Genomic DNA, 21,876 nt, shown 5'->3' with positions numbered 1-21,876 from the left:
AGGCTCAGAGCATCCAGGTTATACATATCGTGTTTATCTTTTAATTCCTCCTTAATTCTGCTAAGAACACGTCACACTCGTCAGGTCTCACTGAGAACTTTGTGTACGACCGAGCGACTCTGACTCACGTGAGGTGTCGTGTGCAGTGTGCGTTTTAGACGTTTAGCTGTGAAATGCACGGGATGACGCACTGGACCGTCTGATCGCCATTCTGGAAGCGACGGTTTGCGGATTTGCACCGACAATATCTCGGCTAATCTGCTGCAGATGTTGCAGCCGGTCTGACTCTCAGTGATCACTCAGAAACTTGATGACATCTGCAAGTTCAAAGCTGCACATTCTCGCTTGTCTTCTTCTTCCCCTGAGTGCAAAACGTAAAAAAACTCCCATCCACACCACCACCACCACCACCACCACCACAAACCTCTGATGATGTAATCCTCCCAAAGCTTGCACAAGGCTTCTAAGAAGCTGCTGGATTTGCAGGTTTTTTTATATTGAACTTTGCAAAAGGTTTCTCCTTGTCCCGTTTGCTGCTTGAGTGCTAATACCACCAACTCTGGGGAGGTGAGGGGGGGGGGTATGTTGTTGTTTACTTCTAATCCTCTGAAACAGTAGACACAGTTCCGCAAAGCCTCGTAGAAGTAGTAAGCTTGTGTCCTTGTTTGTGTGGTTAAGCCTCATTAGATGGAAAAAACGGAGGATGACCTCAGGCTTAGGAGACAGTGAAACATTTGTTAGTTGCTTCAGACTGGGGTGGGGGGGTGGGGGGTGAGAACACTATTTACTTTATCTTATCAAACATGGAGTGTTAGCAGTACTGGAGATTTCGCAAGGAATGGCTCTCTGGAGCGTTGCACCATCCCTTGTAGACATCTGAGCAAATAGGTGATGTTTGCTGTGCACAGCCACGCTGACAGCGACACTTTTTATGACCCGACGCTGAACTCCTATCAGTCAAAACCACTCATGAATACCTTTCACCTCACGTATTTGTTCGTATTACGGCCGTGTGCGTGGGGTGGGGGGGCGTTTATTTGCTCAACCGGAGTTGAGGTGTGAGGTATCTATTTGTACAATACACTTTTCATAATAAATGGTAGTACAGCAAGAACAATAGCATAATTATCTGAGTTAATTCATTCATTTTCTACCGCTTTTTCCTCACGAGGGTCGCCGGGGGTGCTGGAGCCTATCCCAGCTGTCTTTGGGCGAGAGGCGGGGTACACCCTGGACTGGTCACCAGTCACCATATAGACAAACAACCATTCCCACTCACATTCATACCTATGGACAATTTGGAGTGGCCAATTAACCTAGCATGTTTTTGGAATGTGGGAGGAAACCGGAGTACCCGGAGAAAACCCACGCATGCACGGGGAGAACATGCAAACTCCACACAGAGATGGCCGTGGGTGGAATTGAACCCTGGTCTCCTAGCTGTGAGGTCTGCACGCTAACCACTAGTCTGCCGTGCCGCCCCTCGCTGAGTTTATACATTATAAAATAAAAATACCTAAATAGTCATTCATTCATTCATTTTCTACCGCTTTTCCTCACAAGGGTCGCCAGGGGTGCTGGAGCCTATCCCAGCTGTCTTGGGGCGAGAGGCGGGGTACACCCTGGACTGGTGGCCAGCCAATCACAGGGCACATATAGACAAACAACCATTCACACTCACATTCATACCTATGGACAATTTGGAGTGGCCAATTAACCTAGCATGTTTTTGGAATGTGGGAGGAAACCGGAGTACCCGGAGAAAACATGCAAACTCCATACAGAGATGGCCGAAGGTGCAATCGATCTCGGGTCTCCTAACTGTAAGGCCTGCGTGCTAACCATTCATCCACCATGCAGCCTCCGTTCAATATTATGATTAAAAAATATTTTTATATAAATCATTTATACTATTATTTTACACCACATGGTGGCACTGTTATGAAATCCCATCAATTGGACTGACTTTTTCCTCAAAGCCCCCAAAAAACACCACAGCTTTAGCGCATTTCGCCAAATCACCACCAAATTTGGTACACGCCTTTAGAGAAGTGCCAAGCACATTTATAAAATTTGAGCAAAATTGGTAAAAAAAAAAAATATGGCAGCATCAACCAAAACATCCTACTTACCGTATTTTCTGGACTATAAGCTGGAGCCTATCCTAGCTCCCAGCTGTCTTCGGGTGAGAGGCGGGGTACACCCTGGACTGGTGGCCAGCCAATCACAGGGCACATATAGACAAACAACCATTCACACTCACATTCATACCTATGGACAATTTGGAGTGGCCAATTAACCTAGCATGTTTTTGGAATGTGGGAGGAAACCGGAGTACCCGGAGAAAACCCACGCATGCACGGGGAGAACATGCAAACTCCACACAGAGATGGCTGAGGGTGGAATCGAACCCTGGTCCTCTTAGCTGTGAGGTCTGCGTGCTGACCACTCGACCACGGCGCTGCCCCTTGCTGAGTTAATACGTTATAAAATAAAAATACCTAAATAATCATTCATTTTCTACCGCTTTTCCTCACGAGGGTCACTGGAGCCTATCCCAGCTGTCTTTGGGCGAGAGGCGGGGTACACCCTGGACTGGTGGCCAGCCAATCACAGGGCACATATAGACAAACAACCATTCACACTCACATTCATACCTATGGACAATTTGGAGTGGCCAATTAACCTAGCATGTTTTTGGAATGTGGGAGGAAACCGCAGTACCCGGAGAAAACTCCACACAGAGAGTGTGGAATTGAACCCTGGTCTCCTAGCTGTCAGGTCTGCGCGCTAACCACTAGTCCGCCGTGCCGCCCCTAGCTGAGTTAATACATTATAAAATAAAAATACCTAAATAATCAATAATAATAACAACCAGAGTGCATTTAAGTTAAACGTGCAGATTCTGATCCTTCATGATGCATCAGATCTGATGTCACCAGAATATGAACATGAACATGAATCTCTTACGAACCTCCTCATCTCGCCTTGGTGACGCTGCCTCAGTGACGCTGCAAGAACTCCAGTAGAAAATACACACAGAAACAGGGTGGTCTCAGGTCAGGCAGCTCCAAGTGCGATCCCTTCACACATCCACAAAAACACACCCACACCCACACCAATGTCTGCATGATTAAAAGACTGAAAGTGGGGCAGACACACACTCGGAGCTGTGTGAAATTGCCGCACTTCCTCGCAGCCAAACTGCGCGGCGTGTTACAATACACACCCCTGGCGATGTAGCAGGACCGCCGTGTGTCCCGCCTTCACCTCACCTGAACCTTCGGAGCATTTACATCATAATCTCATGTTCCCTAATCCGGGTGGGAATGTCCCCACGACGTGAGGAATACCTGACGCAGGAAACACAGCAACGCAAGAGGACAGGGTGCAATGCTTCGCCTCAATTATTCATGATGAAGCCCATGAAGCATCACCAGAGATGAGCGCCAAACAAGAGATGACCGCGTTTTTAAAATAACAGCCCCCCCCTCCTTCTATCCCTCTATCCTTACCTCACTTTCATTTTTGCTTACCCAGATTCCGATCCAAGCACGCTATTGCGAATTTCCTCAAATAGCGGCTCTGGGAAGCTTATCATGCCAACGCAGGGCTGCTGAAAGATGTTTTTTGGCAGTCGTATTTACTCCCAAATGGAGCAAATGTGGATTTAAAAACAAATAAGTCCTAAAGTCGTCGCCTACTACTTTGAGCTACGATGTGTGTGTGTGTGACCTTGGTGCAATTTGTAGCCCGGCGGTGCCTTGCCGCCCGCCCATGTGCCTCGCAGGCATCCTTATAACAAGCTGCCACAAGCAAAGGAGAGCAGCAACACATTGTACCGTAAACACGCGTCATACTTTCTGATTTATTGCCTGCTAGGCTGTCAGAGGACGGACGCACTATTAGAGACGGTTTATGTTTGCTGCGAAAAACATATCCTATACGGTGGTAGCGTTCTGCTGTTTTTAAGGATCAACTGCCAAAAAAAAAAAAAAAACGCGAGTGAAAGGATTTAAGGATTTCATGCAAGAACACGAGCGAAGGATTCTCCACATGGCACAAGTTCTGCTATTTTTAAGCAACTTCTGTCAAAGATCCCCTAGGTGACATCAACATGCTGCTTTTTTAAGGCTCTACTGCAAAAACGCAGATCAAAGATTGTTAATTAGACACAAGTTCTACTGTTTTTAAGAACCTACTACAAAAACGCAGATCACAGATTGTTAATTATACACAAGTTGTGCTGTTTTTAAGAAACTACTACAAAAATGCTAGTCGAAGATCCTGTATATGACAAAAGCGCTACTGTTTTTAAGAAGCTGCTACAAAAACGCAAATCAAAGATTGTTAATTAGACACAAGTTCTACTGTTTTTAAGAACCTACTACACAAACGCAGTTCAAAGATTGTTAATTAGACACAAGTTATGCTGTTTTTAAGAAACTACTACAAAAATGCTAAACGAAGATCCTATATCTGACAAAAGCACTACTGTTTTTAAGAAGCTGCTACAAAAACGCAAATCAAAGATTGTTAATTAGACACAAGTTCTACTGTTTTTAAGAACCCACTACATAAACGCAGATCAAAGATTGTTAATTAGACACAAGTTGTGCTGTTTTTAACAAACTACTACAAAAAGGCTAGTCGAAGATCCTGTATATGACTAAAGCGCTATTGTTGTTAAGAAGCTGCTACAAAAACGCAGATCAAAGATTGTTAATTAGACACAAGTTCTACTGTTTTTAAGAACCTACTACACAAACGCAGTTCAAAGATTGTTAATTAGACACAAGTTATGCTGTTTTTAAGAAACTACTACAAAAATGCTAAACGAAGATCCTATATCTGACAAAAGCACTACTGTTTTTAAGAAGCTGCTACAAAAACGCAAATCAAAGATTGTTAATTAGACACAAGTTCTACTGTTTTTAAGAACCTACTACAAAAACGCAGATCAAAGATTGTTACTTATACACAAGTTGTGCTGTTTTTAAGAAACTACTACAAAAATGCTCGTCGAAGGTCCTGTATATGACTAAAGCGCTACTGTTTTTAAGAAGCTGCTACAAAAACGCAGATCAAAGATTGTTAATTAGACACAAGTTGTGATGTTTTTAAGAAACTACTACACAAACGCAGATCAAAGATTGTTAATTAGACACAGGTTCTGCTGTTTTTAAGAACCCACTACAAAAACGCAGATCAAAGATTGTTACTTATACACAAGTTGTGCTGTTTTTAAAAGACTGCTACAAAAATGCTAGTCGAAGATCCTGTATATGACAAAAGCACTTCTGTTTTTAAGAAGCTGCTACAAAAACGCAAATCAAAGATTGTTAATTAGACACAAGTTCTACTGTTTTTAAGAACCCACTACATAAACGCAGATCAAAGATTGTTAATTAGACACAAGTTGTGCTGTTTTTAACAAACTACTACAAAAAGGCTAGTCGAAGATCCTGTATATGACTAAAGCGCTATTGTTGTTAAGAAGCTGCTACAAAAACGCAGATCAAAGATTGTTAATTAGACACAAGTTCTACTGTTTTTAAGAACCTACTACACAAACGCAGTTCAAAGATTGTTAATTAGACACAAGTTATGCTGTTTTTAAGAAACTACTACAAAAATGCTAAACGAAGATCCTATATCTGACAAAAGCACTACTGTTTTTAAGAAGCTGCTACAAAAACGCAAATCAAAGATTGTTAATTAGACACAAGTTCTACTGTTTTTAAGAACCTACTACAAAAACGCAGATCAAAGATTGTTACTTATACACAAGTTGTGCTGTTTTTAAGAAACTACTACAAAAATGCTCGTCGAAGGTCCTGTATATGACTAAAGCGCTACTGTTTTTAAGAAGCTGCTACAAAAACGCAGATCAAAGATTGTTAATTAGACACAAGTTGTGATGTTTTTAAGAAACTACTACACAAACGCAGATCAAAGATTGTTAATTAGACACAGGTTCTGCTGTTTTTAAGAACCCACTACAAAAACGCAGATCAAAGATTGTTACTTATACACAAGTTGTGCTGTTTTTAAAAGACTGCTACAAAAATGCTAGTCGAAGATCCTGTATATGACAAAAGCACTTCTGTTTTTAAGAAGCTGCTACAAAAACGCAAATCAAAGATTGTTAATTAGACACAAGTTCTACTGTTTTTAAGAACCCACTACATAAACGCAGATCAAAGATTGTTAATTAGACACAAGTTGTGCTGTTTTTAACAAACTACTACAAAAAGGCTAGTCGAAGATCCTGTATATGACTAAAGCGCTATTGTTGTTAAGAAGCTGCTACAAAAACGCAGATCAAAGATTGTTAATTAGACACAAGTTCTACTGTTTTTAAGAACCTACTACACAAACGCAGTTCAAAGATTGTTAATTAGACACAAGTTATGCTGTTTTTAAGAAACTACTACAAAAATGCTAAACGAAGATCCTATATCTGACAAAAGCACTACTGTTTTTAAGAAGCTGCTACAAAAACGCAAATCAAAGATTGTTAATTAGACACAAGTTCTACTGTTTTTAAGAACCTACTACAAAAACGCAGATCAAAGATTGTTACTTATACACAAGTTGTGCTGTTTTTAAGAAACTACTACAAAAATGCTCGTCGAAGGTCCTGTATATGACTAAAGCGCTACTGTTTTTAAGAAGCTGCTACAAAAACGCAGATCAAAGATTGTTAATTAGACACAAGTTGTGATGTTTTTAAGAAACTACTACACAAACGCAGATCAAAGATTGTTAATTAGACACAGGTTCTGCTGTTTTTAAGAACCCACTACAAAAACGCAGATCAAAGATTGTTACTTATACACAAGTTGTGCTGTTTTTAAAAGACTGCTACAAAAATGCTAGTCGAAGATCCTGTATATGACAAAAGCACTTCTGTTTTTAAGAAGCTGCTACAAAAACGCAAATCAAAGATTGTTAATTAGACACAAGTTCTACTGTTTTTAAGAACCCACTACATAAACGCAGATCAAAGATTGTTAATTAGACACAAGTTGTGCTGTTTTTAACAAACTACTACAAAAAGGCTAGTCGAAGATCCTGTATATGACTAAAGCGCTATTGTTGTTAAGAAGCTGCTACAAAAACGCAGATCAAAGATTGTTAATTAGACACAAGTTCTACTGTTTTTAAGAACCTACTACACAAACGCAGTTCAAAGATTGTTAATTAGACACAAGTTATGCTGTTTTTAAGAAACTACTACAAAAATGCTAAACGAAGATCCTATATCTGACAAAAGCACTACTGTTTTTAAGAAGCTGCTACAAAAACGCAAATCAAAGATTGTTAATTAGACACAAGTTCTACTGTTTTTAAGAACCTACTACAAAAACGCAGATCAAAGATTGTTACTTATACACAAGTTGTGCTGTTTTTAAGAAACTACTACAAAAATGCTCGTCGAAGGTCCTGTATATGACTAAAGCGCTACTGTTTTTAAGAAGCTGCTACAAAAACGCAGATCAAAGATTGTTAATTAGACACAAGTTGTGATGTTTTTAAGAAACTACTACACAAACGCAGATCAAAGATTGTTAATTAGACACAGGTTCTGCTGTTTTTAAGAACCCACTACAAAAACGCAGATCAAAGATTGTTACTTATACACAAGTTGTGCTGTTTTTAAAAGACTGCTACAAAAATGCTAGTCGAAGATCCTGTATATGACAAAAGCACTTCTGTTTTTAAGAAGCTGCTACAAAAACGCAAATCAAAGATTGTTAATTAGACACAAGTTCTACTGTTTTTAAGAACCCACTACATAAACGCAGATCAAAGATTGTTAATTAGACACAAGTTGTGCTGTTTTTAACAAACTACTACAAAAAGGCTAGTCGAAGATCCTGTATATGACTAAAGCGCTATTGTTGTTAAGAAGCTGCTACAAAAACGCAGATCAAAGATTGTTAATTAGACACAAGTTCTACTGTTTTTAAGAACCTACTACACAAACGCAGTTCAAAGATTGTTAATTAGACACAAGTTATGCTGTTTTTAAGAAACTACTACAAAAATGCTAAACGAAGATCCTATATCTGACAAAAGCACTACTGTTTTTAAGAAGCTGCTACAAAAACGCAAATCAAAGATTGTTAATTAGACACAAGTTCTACTGTTTTTAAGAACCTACTACACAAACGCAGATCAAAGATTGTTAATTAGACACAGGTTGTGCTGTTTTTAAGAACCTACTACACAAACGCAGATCATAGATTAATTAGACACAAGTTGTGCTGTTTTTAAGAAACTACTACACAAACGCAGATCAAAGATTGTTAATTAGACACAAGTTCTACTGTTTTTAAGAACCCACTACATAAATGCAGATCAAAGATTGTTAATTAGACACAAGTTATGCTGTTTTTAAGAAACTACTACAAAAATGCTAGTCGAAGATCCTGTATTTGACAAAAGCACTACTGTTTTTAAGAAGCTGCTACAAAAACGCAGATCAAAGATTGTTAATTAGACACAAGTTGTGATGTTTTTAAGAAGCCGCTACAAAAACGCAGATCAAAGATTGTTAATTAGTTCTACTGTTTTTAAGAAACTACTACAAACATGCTAGTCGAAGATCCTGTATATGACAAGAGTGGCTTGGTCTTTTTTTTAGGAATCTGCAGCATTTTGTTCAGTGATGTCCAGGACACAAAGAGCCGTGACATCATGGATACCCCATGATGTCTGCCTAGCAACAAGTGTCGGATGCGTGTTTGCCCGGTGTGGTAGATAAAATCATGTGAAGGTTTGACTCGGGCGTGATCCGGCCTCCCTCTCTCACATGAGCTGCAGAGATCCCTGCCACCAAAACAAAACGGGCAGCCTGATCTCTTGCGTCAGGAGGTCAGAGGTCACGGCTGACATGTCCGTACTCGACCAGCTTGGCCCGGAGCTACGCCTGAAGAGCTCGACAGCTCCTGCCCGTCAAGGTTTTGACGGGGTGGGCCGCCACGGAATGCTAACAGCCACGCTGCGACGTCTGCTTTGACCTTGTGACCTTGTTTATGTAACCGATTGCGAGGCTTTCACCGAGGGGAGGGGTGGAGGCTTTTACGACGTGACTCGGGAGACCTGAAATGCTGCATCGCTCCCCCCCGGAGAACATGCTAATCCATGCTTATTTAGCGTTCTGGTGGGAGAGACAGCTTGTGTCACTGCATGAGTGCACACCATGCTGGGAGCCATTTCCATGGCGTCCCATGTGCTAAGAGTGTGCAAAAGTCAGCAAAGCAACAATACTCTGGAGATAGTATACTTTAGAGCACCAGCTTGTATCGCATGTAGCACAGCTTGTATGCAAACTAGGAGGGCACGACAATTATTGGCCGATATGAGGGAATTATGACGTCATATAGATAAATTCAAGAATATTAAAAGTACTTCTGATAACCAATAATTTAAAAAAACACTCCATTGGTGCAAAATGTGCTGTGATGAGGGGACAAAAAAAATGTATCACACAAAAAACCTGCCAAAAGTGTAAAGCAGGGGTCTCAAACTCAATCTTGGGGTCTGGGTGAGACTGGGCCACATCAGGTTTTACAAAAAAAAACGCATTTATTAAAAAAATTTTTTTTTAAACTTTGCTTTGGTTCCGATTTTCTACAAGAAAAGCTCTGATAAAACATTCCACTGTTCTCAAATATCTTACTTTTTATTTTTCTACACAAAATAAGATGAAAAATAAATAAACAAATGAAGAATAAAGAAAATCAATCAGTAATAAATAAATAAATAAATATAATAATAATAATAAAATAAAATTAAAATGAACAAAGCATTATTAGAGCCCTGTAGACATGACAAAACACGACTATAGTCACATTTATACTCTTTTTATTTACAACATATTGCGCAACTGCAGGGTCTTGAGACACAGGCTAACTCGCAAACTAGAGAGCTAGCGACCTAAATGGTAGCCTTCAAGTTGTTTCCTTTAAACTTAAATAGCCAAAAACTTACCACTTCCACACGGATAGGGAGGATAACTATTAACAGTTATTTAACCTTTAACATGAACATTAATCAAACGTAATATTTTTTTCTGGGTACATGATACCATACAGCATCCATATCCATTAAACTTTCATATCAAGGCGGGGGCCTAGTGTCCTGCGGGCCACATTTGGCTTGCGGGCCGTGTGTTTGAGACACCCAGATACAGTGCACCTTGCTGGGGCCACGCCAGGTGGCTCGTCGCGCTCTATACTCTGGTTCTACGGATAGTAGCGAAGTAGTAGTACTAATGTCATGATATTGGATTAGGACAAATCAACAGGTACACTTGGTCAAGCATGGTAGTGCTAGTAGCATGCATGAGTGCTACCAGCACAGGGGGGAGCTGCGGTTCATTAAGGTAGGGTAGTTTCCGCCAACATGATAAGGAGCCCAAACACCACCTCCAAGATGATCAGGCGCCTTGCTGAGGAAGGCGGAGGACTGGCCAAGTATGTCTCCACCAGACCTGAATCCAGTTTAGCACCCGTGCGACAACCTCAAGCGGTAGCAAGGAATTGTACCTCCGGTGAATTCCATGCCCAAGAGGATTAAGGCACAGCTAGATGACAATGATACTCCCTCTATTTATACAATAATGTCTCTGTGTGGACAGTAAATCTGTCCTGCTACTCAAGCCGTACACTGACTACTCTAAATGCTGCATATCAAAGATGGCTTTCTACAACGTTGTCTCTGGGGAAGATATCATAAAATGCTTGACGGAAGCTTTGAATGCTTGATGCTCACAATTGAGGGCATGGGAATGTGGATGGTAAAGTGACTAGATGATGATGGTGTGTGTGTGGGGGGGGGGACCATTGAGACTTGGTAGATCAAACACAATGTATTATTACTATGCATGCGTGGGTTGCCTGTATGTCTTTTGTTTGTGGAAGTGTGTGTGTGTTTGGGGCTTTGAAGATTCTGTATATATCTCTGTAACCCCCCCCCCCCAACTCCCACCCCAGATGTCCACCCAGATGCCCTCGCATCAAAGTTGCTGAGTAAGTTTGCCTCATGGACGTGAACCACTTGCTGCAGAGTACCGCTCATTGCATGCATCCCCGTCACGGATCACGATGCTGTGTTGTGACGTGTTGCCATGGAGACCACCACAATTAGAGCGGGGAGGCGAGAGCATTAAATAAACCAGTAGAGAGGCAAAGACAGCCTGCAGTAAACAAGGCTAGCATAGAGAACCAATCAAGGAAATAATGCAATGCTAATGTTTGCCCCCCATCCCTCTTACCAACCTGTACACAAGTGTGTGTGTGTGTGTTTTATTTGTAATCTTATCTAATATGGGCTACGCTGCACTCTTGCCTCACGCTGGTGCACGTACACACGTATGCATGAGTGGCAGCTTTGACCTTTGAACTTGCAGTACAGTTGCAGCAACCCAGACGGACTTCATCCTGTCATTCTCTGCAGTCCTCCTCTCTTTATTTCGACATTTACCAATCCCATATTCTCATATTTGCAACCGTTTCAAATAAGTCAGCTCTCATAACAGCCAAGTTTCTAACATTGATGCTGGAATTTAGACTGCTTGAAAGTAGGGCTGTTAAATCATAGGAGTTGTAGTCCCAAAAATGTTCAATTCATTTTCTACCGCTTATCCAAACAAGGCTCACGGGGGTGCTGGAGCCTATCCCAGCTGTCTTCGGGCGGAAGGCAGGGTACACCCTGGACTGGTGGCCAGCCAATCACAGGGCACATATAGACAAACAACCATTCACACTCACATTCATACCTATGGACAATTTGGAGAGGCGGTAGAAAATGAATTGAATTGAAAATGAATTAACCTAGCATGTTTTTGGAATGTGGGAGGAAACCGGAATACCCGGAGAAAACCCACGCATGCATGGGGAGAACATGCAAACTCCACACAGAGATGGCCGAGGTTGGAATCGAACTCTGGTCCTCCTAGCTGTGAGGTCTGCGTGCTAACCACTAGACCGCCGTGCTGCCCGTTGTAGTCACAAAAATGTTCAATTCATTTTCTACCGCTTATCCTCACAAGGCTCACGGGGGTGCTGGAGCCTATCCCAGCTGTGTTCGGGCGAGAGGCGGGGTACACCCTGGACTGGTGGCCAGCCAATCACAGGGCACATATAGACAAACAACCATTCACACTCACATTCATACCTATGGACAATTTGGAGTGGCCAATTAACCTAGCATGTTTTTGGAATGTGGGAGGAAACCGGAGTACCCGGAGAAAACCCACGCATGCACGTGGAGAACATGCAAACTCCACACAGAGATGGCCGAGGGTGGAATCAAACTCTGGTCCTCCTAGCTGTGAGGTCTGCGTGCTAACCACTAGACCGCCGTGCCGCCCGTTGTAGTCACAAAAATGTTCAATTCATTTTCTACCGCTTATCCTCACAAGGCTCACGGGGGTGCTGGAGCCTATGCCAGCTGTGTTCAGACGGGAGGCGGGGTACACCCTGGACTGGTGGCCAGCCAATCACAGGGCACATATAGACAAACAACCATTCACACTCACATTCATACCTATGGACAATTTGGAGTGGCCAATTAACCTAGCATGTTTTTGGAATGTGGGAGGAAACCGGAGTACCCGGAGAAAACCCACGCATGCACGGGGGAGAACAGGCAAACTCCACACCGAAGGTGGGATTGAACTCTGGTCTCTTGGCTGTGTAGTCTGCGCGCTAACCACTTGTCCACCGTGCAGTCTAGTCCGAAAAATATGAAAATATTTCAATAAAATATTCCATTCATTAATATAATGAATCCTAATTATGGCGGTCGGGTCTAGAAGCAGTTAATAGTGATAAACGAGGGAGGGCTGTACACTGTAACTCTGCAACAACGTCACATAAAGGAGTGGAACCTTACAGCTCCCATGTCTCTGACTTGGTTCCTTATTTTAAGGTGTGTAGCAAAGCCTGGGAATGGTGGGAATTTTCCTCTTCTCTCCAGAACGGAGCAAACGAGGGAGATGATAGACTTTTCTCACGTTTGGTGCTGATAAACAGGTTTTCGGGACACATATTACTGTTAAAACATCATTAAAAAGTGACTTTTGCATAATATCAAATGCTGAATATTCATACAGGGTTATTTTACACACAGGATGACATATTGTTTGCCTACAGGCCAGTTGTTTTGGCTCACTCTCGACCAGAAAATGATTACACTGTGTTCTTTTGTGGCGTATTTATGCCGGTTTGTGTGGAACATGCTGACTTTTAACACCAAACTTCATTAACTTAAGACAAACACACAAATAATTGCAGTGTCATGTCACCTTCCGTGCGGCGCCTCCAAGCACCGTTTCTGGCCTGTGGCGTGAAATCTTTTAAATACTCGATGAAGTCACATGTTTTGGTGCGCCCGCGAAGGCAAACAAGTGTGCAGACACAGCGGCAAGAATATCGCCACTGAAATGGTGTCACGCGGGTGGCGTCCTTGCTAACGGGAGCATTCGGGAGACGAGACACATACACACATATATAGGGCTGCTGAGTCAGAGGAAAAACCATAGTGTGTGTGTGTGTGTGTGTGTGTGCTTGCCATAGACCCAGCAGCCTCTTCCATTAATCAGATTGACAAAGTGAAACCAGGTGAGGAGTCCGTATTGATTGGCACTCCTTCCGGTCAATAGGTTGGTTTTAATTCAAGGAAAGAAGCGGGTTAGAAAGCCATTCAAGCCCGCAGTTTGCAAAACAACACAAACAGCAAAGTGCGTGACAGTCACAAGTCTGGCGGTGTGAGGCTGTAATGAGTCGGCCTCGTGTTGATGGAACCACAATGCATCCCCTCTGGCAAACAGGCAGCTCGCTGTGCATGGATGGGAGTGGCTGGAAGTCACCATGTGTGCACAAAGGGCATGTTAAGTTTGCACAGGGGTGTCATTGATTGATTGATTGATTGATTGACAGACACACAGAGTGCAGAAAAGTACAAATGAAATACAGTAAACCTCGGATATATCGGATTCAATTGTTCCCACTGGTTTTGTCCGATATAAGCGAAATCCGTTATATGCGTATACCGGAAAATGTCCGTTTTACGCATATATCGGATTTATATCCGGTATATGCGTAAATCGGATTTTATCCGTTATAAAAAGGCACTTCCTTGACTATGTTTCCAATGTACCTGGACGCGCAGGCAACGCTGCAAACGCTGCAAATGACGTCGTATAGCGGCCTGTCACGATTCGGCGAATCGGAGCGCCACGATGCGGCCATCCGATATATGCCAGGGAAATTTAATGGAAATGCATTGGAACGGGACTGGAGATTTTGTCCGAAATAGGCGAAATCCGTTATAAAAAAATCCGACATATGCAATGAATTTTTATTGGAAAATGCATTACAGAAAAATTGGTTCTTTTTTATCTGTCCGTTGTGAGCGAATTTCCGATATATCCAAGTCCGATATATCCGAGGTTTACTGTAGTAGATTGCAATATTTTTAATGTGTTTTGTATTTGTCAAAATAAATTTCCCACTAAATTTCCCAATAAAAATCCCACCCTCGGCCATCTCTGTGTGGAGTTTGCATGTTCTCCCCGTGCATGAATATTTTATAGAAATAATTTGATATTTTTCGGACTAGGCTGCACGGTGGACTAGTGGTTAGCACTCAGGCCACACAGCTAGGAGACCAGAGTTCAATCCCACCCTCGGCCATCTCTGTGTGGAGTTTGCATGTTCTCCCCGTGCATGCGTGGGTTTTCTCCGGGTACTCCGGTTTCCTCCCACATTCCAAAAACATGCTAGGTTAATTGGCCACTCCAAATTGTCCATAGGTATGAATGTGAGTGTGAATGGTTGTTTGTCTATATGTGCCCTGGGATTGGCTGGCCACCAGTCCAGGGTGGACCCCATACCCCCTGTGACCCCCGTGAGGATAAGCGGTAGAAAATGAATGAATGAATGAATTTCAAATCCTGTCTCGTCTGGTGACTCCCTAATCATTTGTATATTTTTTGCCCCCTCGCAGGGAATGTTGAAAGCTCCTGCAGGTGGACAGACGGAGACACGCGGCGCAGGAACCCAGGACGCTTTCCCTCCGCTGGCGACGCCATCCACATCTGGCGACCAGATCCGCGGCGCCGCTCGGGTGTAGGCTATCTCAGGACTGAACAACAACAGGCTCCGCCTCCTCCGCTCACGTAGCGCTGCCTCCTCTGCTCAGGTACGTCCCGTTCGAATCTTCATCCGCTGTAACGGAGCAAAGAACGGTTGCTCCGTGAAAGGTCAGATAGATGGCGAGGGTATGAAAGTATGCGCCGTATTACGTGCACGGGTCGTAACCTTCAGCCCGTTTGACTTTTGATGATGCAGGATATGCGATGTTTGAGCACGCCGGGGGTGAAAGTTCATTTGGCGTACTTTCTAATGGAGTTTGGTTCACTCTTCCTCCTCAGTCGCCTCTTTGCCTCCTCTCGCTTTCCCATTGAAGCTCCTTCTTCAGTGCTTTTTATCTGCAGCTCAGCAGTCTTCTCCCCAGTTGGAGGAAGAGGAGGCTGAATAGAGGATCTGACTGAGGAAGACAATCCCTGTCTGTTCACGGGCTGCATGCATAATCTCCCCTTCCTCCTCTTTCACCCCCCTCCCTTCCTGGTGTCGTCTCAAAGAGGGTCAATGAGAGAATCAACACCGAGTCGTTCACTCATTTGCCGTCGTCACGTTACTTCAACCTGCTCAGGAAACCTCTCGCATTTCTGGGAGGCTGTGACTCCTCGGGGGCGTGTTTGCAAATTCTGCAGCGCTTTGATTTCGTATTCCCAAACTGGGCTGTGAGAATATGCCAGAACAGAAAGAGAGCGAGCGAGAGAGAGAGTTAGGGGAGTTGTATACATTCAATGGGTTTTTTATCTTTTTATTTGAAGTGTAAATGACTCCCACCCCCTCTCTCGGGGAGTCAGGCTGCAGTCTGTGATTGCGATGATCTCAAATTAGCTATTAATTCCATGTAATGTTCCCCACAATAAAGCCTTCTGACTGTCAAGGCTTGTACAAATAAATCAGTGGAATGGAAGCATATTATTGTCTTGGTGTCATCGCCGCGTCCCGTCAGCATAGTCTGCAAGTGTTGATGCGGGAGACGCTGCATGAAATGTGAGACTGTGGAAAAAGCCGTGGCGCTCATCTCCCATCGTCATACGTGTCGTGGAGCACCGCAGGCGGGTCAGGCAATTATAGTCAATTAACGGATAAAGCGGCCATTTTTAAACCCTTGTTGCTGTTGCGTTTTTATTAAAGGCGACCTAATTTTGGTGCTTTATACAGTAAACCTCGGATATATCGGACTCGGATATATCGGAAATTCGCTCACAACGGACAGATAAAAAAGAACCAATTTTTCTGTAATGCATTTCCAATAAAAATTCATTGCATATATCGGATTTTTTATAACGGATTTCGCCTATTTCGGACAAAATCTCCAGTCCCGTTCCAATGCATTTCCATGAAATTTCCCTCGCATATATCGGATGGCCGCATCGTGGCGCTCCGATTCGCCGAATCGTGACAGGCCGCTATACGACGTCATTTGCAGCGTTTGCAGCGTTGCCTGCGCGTCCAGGTACATTGGAAACATAGTCAAGGAAGTGCCTTTTTATAACGGATAAAATCCGATTTACGCATATACCGGATATAAATCCGATATATGCGTAAAACGGACATTTTCCGGTATACGCATATAACGGATTTCGCTTATATCGGACAAAACCAGTGGGAACAATTGAATCCGATATATCCGAGGTTTACTGTATTGAGACTCCGATAGAGCAGCTACACACAATAACCTGCACACAAAGCTTTCTCCATTCCAGATTCTGCACGTCTTTCTGCTGCGCTTCCAGGGCCCAAACGGTCTGTTTAATTGACTCCACCCCCTGCCCTTCTATAGGTACGCCCACTGCGCTGTGATTGGTTGCGCTCATAAGCGCTCACGAGGACATCTGGATATGTCGGACTGCGTTTACTTAGAGTGCAGGCAATCTGTAGCTCATGTAAAGAAGTTGGGATCGCATTGACGTCAGTAGAACTTCTCTCAGGGATCCAAATGGGTGAACCTCTTTATTTGACACTTTGGCATCGTTTAAGACAGGGGTGCTCATTAAGTCGATCGCGATCTACCGGTTGATCGCGGAGGTGGTACTGGTCGATCGCGGCGTGACATTAAAAAAATATCATCCCAGCATCAATGCCGTCACTTGATTGACATACAGGGCAGCCATTCAGATGACAACTGAATGTTGCCCTTCGGGTGACCAATCAAATCAAACAACGTCTCTAAGTGCAGCAGAACTTACGATGTCAGCCTATCATCCATCCCCGTTTCTTGATTGACATACAGGACAACCAGTCAGATGACAACTGAATTTTGACCTTTAGGTCACCGCTCATGCGTAAACAACAATGCAAAGTGCTAAGCTAGTCGGCGAATTGCGAGATTTTAAGCCCTCGCTAAAGTTTATGGTCACTAAAATGAGTGAAGGAGCTGGAAGTAAAAAGGCAAAAACATATCACTTCCATACGGAATGGGAGGTGGACTTTTTTTTTCACAATGTCTTTTTCGAAGTGCGTTTGCCTGGCTAACCTGGCTATCAGCAGCTACTGTCCGGACTATGCATCCCTGGCTGATTCAATTCAGTGCAAGTCATCAAAGTAAACTCAGGTAATTACAAAAAATGTTAATAGTTAATTATGTGTGTTTTGCAATATTGGCTCATTTGGTTATGTAAGGTACATCAACATACATTGTACGTACAAATAATCCTCAATACATTTGATAATAAATAGATGTTTTGCATTTTTGTAGTGGGTAGATCATTTTGACTTGGTCATTTTAAAAGTAGCTCGCATGCTGAAAAAGTGTGAGCACCCCTGGTTTAAGATAAGATAAGATATGATAAGATAAGATATGCCTTTATTCGTTCCTCAGTGGGGAAATTTGCATTGCACAGCAGCAAGAGTACAGAATCAGTTAAGCAGTACAAAATACACAATATATAAAAAAAACAATATAAACAACCCAAGTATTAACAAATCAACAGTTTTACCAGAGTTATATACAAATACAGTATGCAGATAATATGAGACGAGATGAAATGTATGACCAGTCTATACACTATGAGATCTTGCTAGTGAGTTAATATGACGCATTATAGAAGTACTTCACATAGAACTTAATATATTGTATTTAAAGAGTTGATATTGCACGTGGAGGTTGATCAATATTGCACAGTGAATGGAGTCTGGAGCAGTTGTAACATTTATAGTTCATAAAAGTGGCAAAGGCGTAATAAAAGGCAAAATTAATTGAGGAATTTGTCATTATTTGCGCTAATAATAACCTGCATCGTTTCACGTTCTGCACGTTTGGACTTTTCTCGTCTTGTGTCGTGCGCGTGGACACAATTTTGTGCATCGTCTCGCCTTGTGAGTTAGGCGTCTCAAAAAAACCCCCCCAAAAAAACAGCCACACGTGACTCATAGGTGTTGGGAACGCCAAGGCGGGTTGGATAGCAAGGTGTGCATGAAGCACTTTGTGTGCGCGTCCAACAATGCCTTGCACACTGCCACTTCCACATTCCGTTTCTTACCTTTCACAGTAGCCATTCCGTAGTCCGCAGTCCGAACGTTTACCCGGAGTCCGAACGTTTACCCGGTTGATCATAAAAGCAAGGCACTCCTGCTGAACCAAGCCACGGAATTATTTTCCAAACAGCCGTGCCAAAATGGTCTTCACAGAAGCTTCAGGAAGCCACGTGGACGTGTTTGCACGGCGTTAGAGAAGACTCTGTTTGGACCAAAGTTCTCCTGTCGGCACACCTTTGGAACACCTGACCCAAACTTTAGGAAAACCCGTGCAAAAACGACTTTTATGGAGTTAGTGTCACAAAATTTGAAAGGGGTACAAACTGGGGCCCCATTGTGTTTTGTAGATCATACCTCCAAACTAGTTATTTTGAAAGCGGCCATAAAAAATATATGGGCGTGAAGATTCAAATTCCTTATTCCTCGGTGACAGTAGAAAAAAAAAAATCAGAACGTTAGTTTTTGAAAGAGCCTAAAGTCATGGCTCTACTTCAAACCTACTGTATGTACGGAATGTAGGGGTATTTGCAAATAAATGTATGGAAGCTCGTTTCCGCCGCTGAAAAAAAAAAGATCCCAATGGTAAATCGAAATTACGAGATAAGAAATTTGAAATTATGAGATGAAAAGTCGAAATTACGAGATAGAAAGTCAAAATTACAAGATAGAAAGTCGAAATTACGAGATAAAAAGTCAAAATTACGAGATGAAAAGTCGAAATTTTGATATAAGAAAGTCGAGATTATGAGATTTTGTTCAAATTACGAGATAGAAAGTCGAAATTACGAGATGAAAAGTCGAAATTACGAGATAGAAAGTCAAAATTATGAGATGAAAAGTCAAAATTACGAGATAGAAAGTCAAAATTACAAGATAGAAAGTCAAAATTACGAGATAAAAAGTCAAAATTACGAAATGAAAAGTCAAAATTTTGATATAAGAAAGTCGAAATTATGAGATTTTGTTCAAATTATGAGATAGAAAGTCAAAATTACGAGATGAAAAGTCGAAATTACGAGATAGAAAGTCGAAATTACGAGATGAAAAGTCAAAATTACAAGATAGAAAGTCGAAATTACGAGATAGAAAGTCGAAATTACGAGATAAAAAGTCAAATTTTTGAGATAAGAAAGTCGAGATTAATTAAATTAATTAATTAATTAAAATTGAGATTTTGTGCATCGTCTCGCCTTGTGAGTTAGGCGTCTCAAAAAAAAAACAAAAAAAACCCAGCCACACGTGACTCATAGACGCTGGTGTTGGGAACGCCAAGGCGGGTTGGATAGCAAGGTGTGCATGAAGCACTTTGTGTGCGCGTCCAACAATGCCTTGCACACTGCCACTTCCACATTCCGTTTCTTACCTTTCACAGTAGCCATTCCGTAGTCCGCAGTCTGGCTCCGGCTCCCCTCCGAACCAGAAATCTCACCACCTTTTAATGTCCCGAGCAACACCCTTAGTAGCTTCACTTTTCCTGGTTCTTTTGTTTACCTGTTTTTTGGCTGCATTGGTTGGATGTTTTCTTGCTCTGTGGTATTACTGGCTTGCTCTGGCGCATTCCTGTTTCCACCTCCCATGGTGTGTGTTTATGTCAGGTGTGAGCTAATCTCGTGTTAATAACAAACTTGTAACATGAAACATCATCTGTACTGTAATTAGCAGGCGGCTGACATGTTTGGGTGGCGCTAACAGCAACAAACAAACAACTGACTGGTATGTTTGGCGCTCCCAAGTTGACCTTTTTCCACGATTTCCCACTCATTTCCACGTTGCTTTACCTCCAACGTGTGCAAAACTCCCTGACACTTTGCTCTCCTCAGATTTTTACCGCATTACGCCGTGTGACTAATGGCGGCTGACATCATAGCTGGCCGGGCCGGCGCTGTGCTAATTGGGTCGAGCCATCTGATTGCATTACTCGTACAGGACATTAGCCAGTCCCGTGTTTGCACGGGGAGGAGGACTTACGGACTGTTTCATCGTAAACAAGTGGCCAGAAGTCCCACTGTTGCTAATTGCTATTAGGGCCGCACTTTAGCCATGTGGATGTACGCATATGCACCACAGGGTTGATTCTTCCACGGGATGTATTAGCATCCGTGCTCCTTTCCCATTCTTCTCCCCGCCATAAGTGGCACCTTTTCAAGTGAGGTAACATGATTAGTGTAATGGATGCAGCCCGCTTCAACCCCTCTCAGCAGCTCCTTCAATGCACTCTGTACATTCTGTTCTGTACATTAGTGCGGCCCTGGGGATGCCCTCGCTCGCCCCTCGACATGTGAAACGTAAAAGCGCGGTGAGAGAGAGTGAGACGATGGCCGAGGATGAGTGCTACCTACAGTCCGGAAGCTAATGAGATAATTAGAACGTTTGAGTGGACAAATGTCATGCAGTATGTGTCCTTATTATACTTTGGTATAAATGATGATGCCGCCCCCCCGTTTGTCTCAATGAAACCCCTCCTACTCGGGAATATCCGTATATACAGTATTTAGTATATTTATAAATATGAATGTAAATATACATTGTACGTGCATATCACTTTTTCGGCATGCAAGCCAAAATGATCTGAAAATGAAAATGATGATGCAAAAGTCACCACAGCCAAAGTCAAGGTCATGTATTGAAAAGGTTTCCGCAGTGGGCGCATTTCCCAATTGATCGTCAAATGAAAGTGTAGAAAACACCCGTTTCTATAGTGGAGTTCAGGGCACCAAACATTTGACATGAGCCACACGCCGAGCCCTCCAACTTTTCTCTGACAACTCACTCAACCCAACTGGCGACCGTTTACCCGGTTGATCATAAAAGCAAGGCACTCCTGCTGAACCAAGCCACGGAATTATTTTCCAAAATGGTCTTCACAGAAGCTTCAGGAAGCCATGTGGACGTGTTTGCAGAGAAGACTCTGTTTGGACCAAAGTTCTCCTGTTGGCACACCTTTGGAACGCCTGACCCAAACTTTAGGAAAACTCGTGCAAAAATGACTTTTATGTAGTTAGTGTCACAAAATTTGAAAGGGGTACAAACTAGGGGCCCCATTGTGTTTTCTAGATCATACCTCCAAACTATTTTTTTTTTCAACTAGTTATTACTAAAGCGCCCATAAAAAATATATGGGCGTGAAAAACAAATTCAAATTCCTTATTCCTTTTTATCTCATAATTTCATTTTTCGATCTCAAAATTTTGACTTGTCATCTCATTATTTTGACTTTCTATCTCATAATCTTTACTTTTTATCT

At 42.5% G+C, this 21,876-nt stretch overlaps 1 protein-coding gene across 2 annotated transcripts in view; it reads left to right on the top strand.

Moving 5' to 3' along the window:
* The window catches only part of atxn1a (ataxin 1a), a 66,691-nt gene that overhangs the window by 15,796 nt on the left and 29,019 nt on the right, over nucleotides 1–21,876 (top strand). For both annotated transcript variants that reach the window (XM_058046864.1, XM_058046865.1), the window contains one exon: nucleotides 15,025–15,219. The gene's annotated coding sequence lies outside the window, so the exon portion shown is untranslated. The remainder of the gene's footprint in view (nucleotides 1–15,024; nucleotides 15,220–21,876) is intronic.

The sequence above is a fragment of the Doryrhamphus excisus genome, chromosome 14 (assembly GCF_030265055.1).
Source record: "Doryrhamphus excisus isolate RoL2022-K1 chromosome 14, RoL_Dexc_1.0, whole genome shotgun sequence".
NCBI lineage: Eukaryota > Metazoa > Chordata > Actinopteri > Syngnathiformes > Syngnathidae > Doryrhamphus > Doryrhamphus excisus.
Note: the sequence above shows the minus strand (reverse complement) of the source record. Positions and strands in the feature narration are given on the sequence as shown.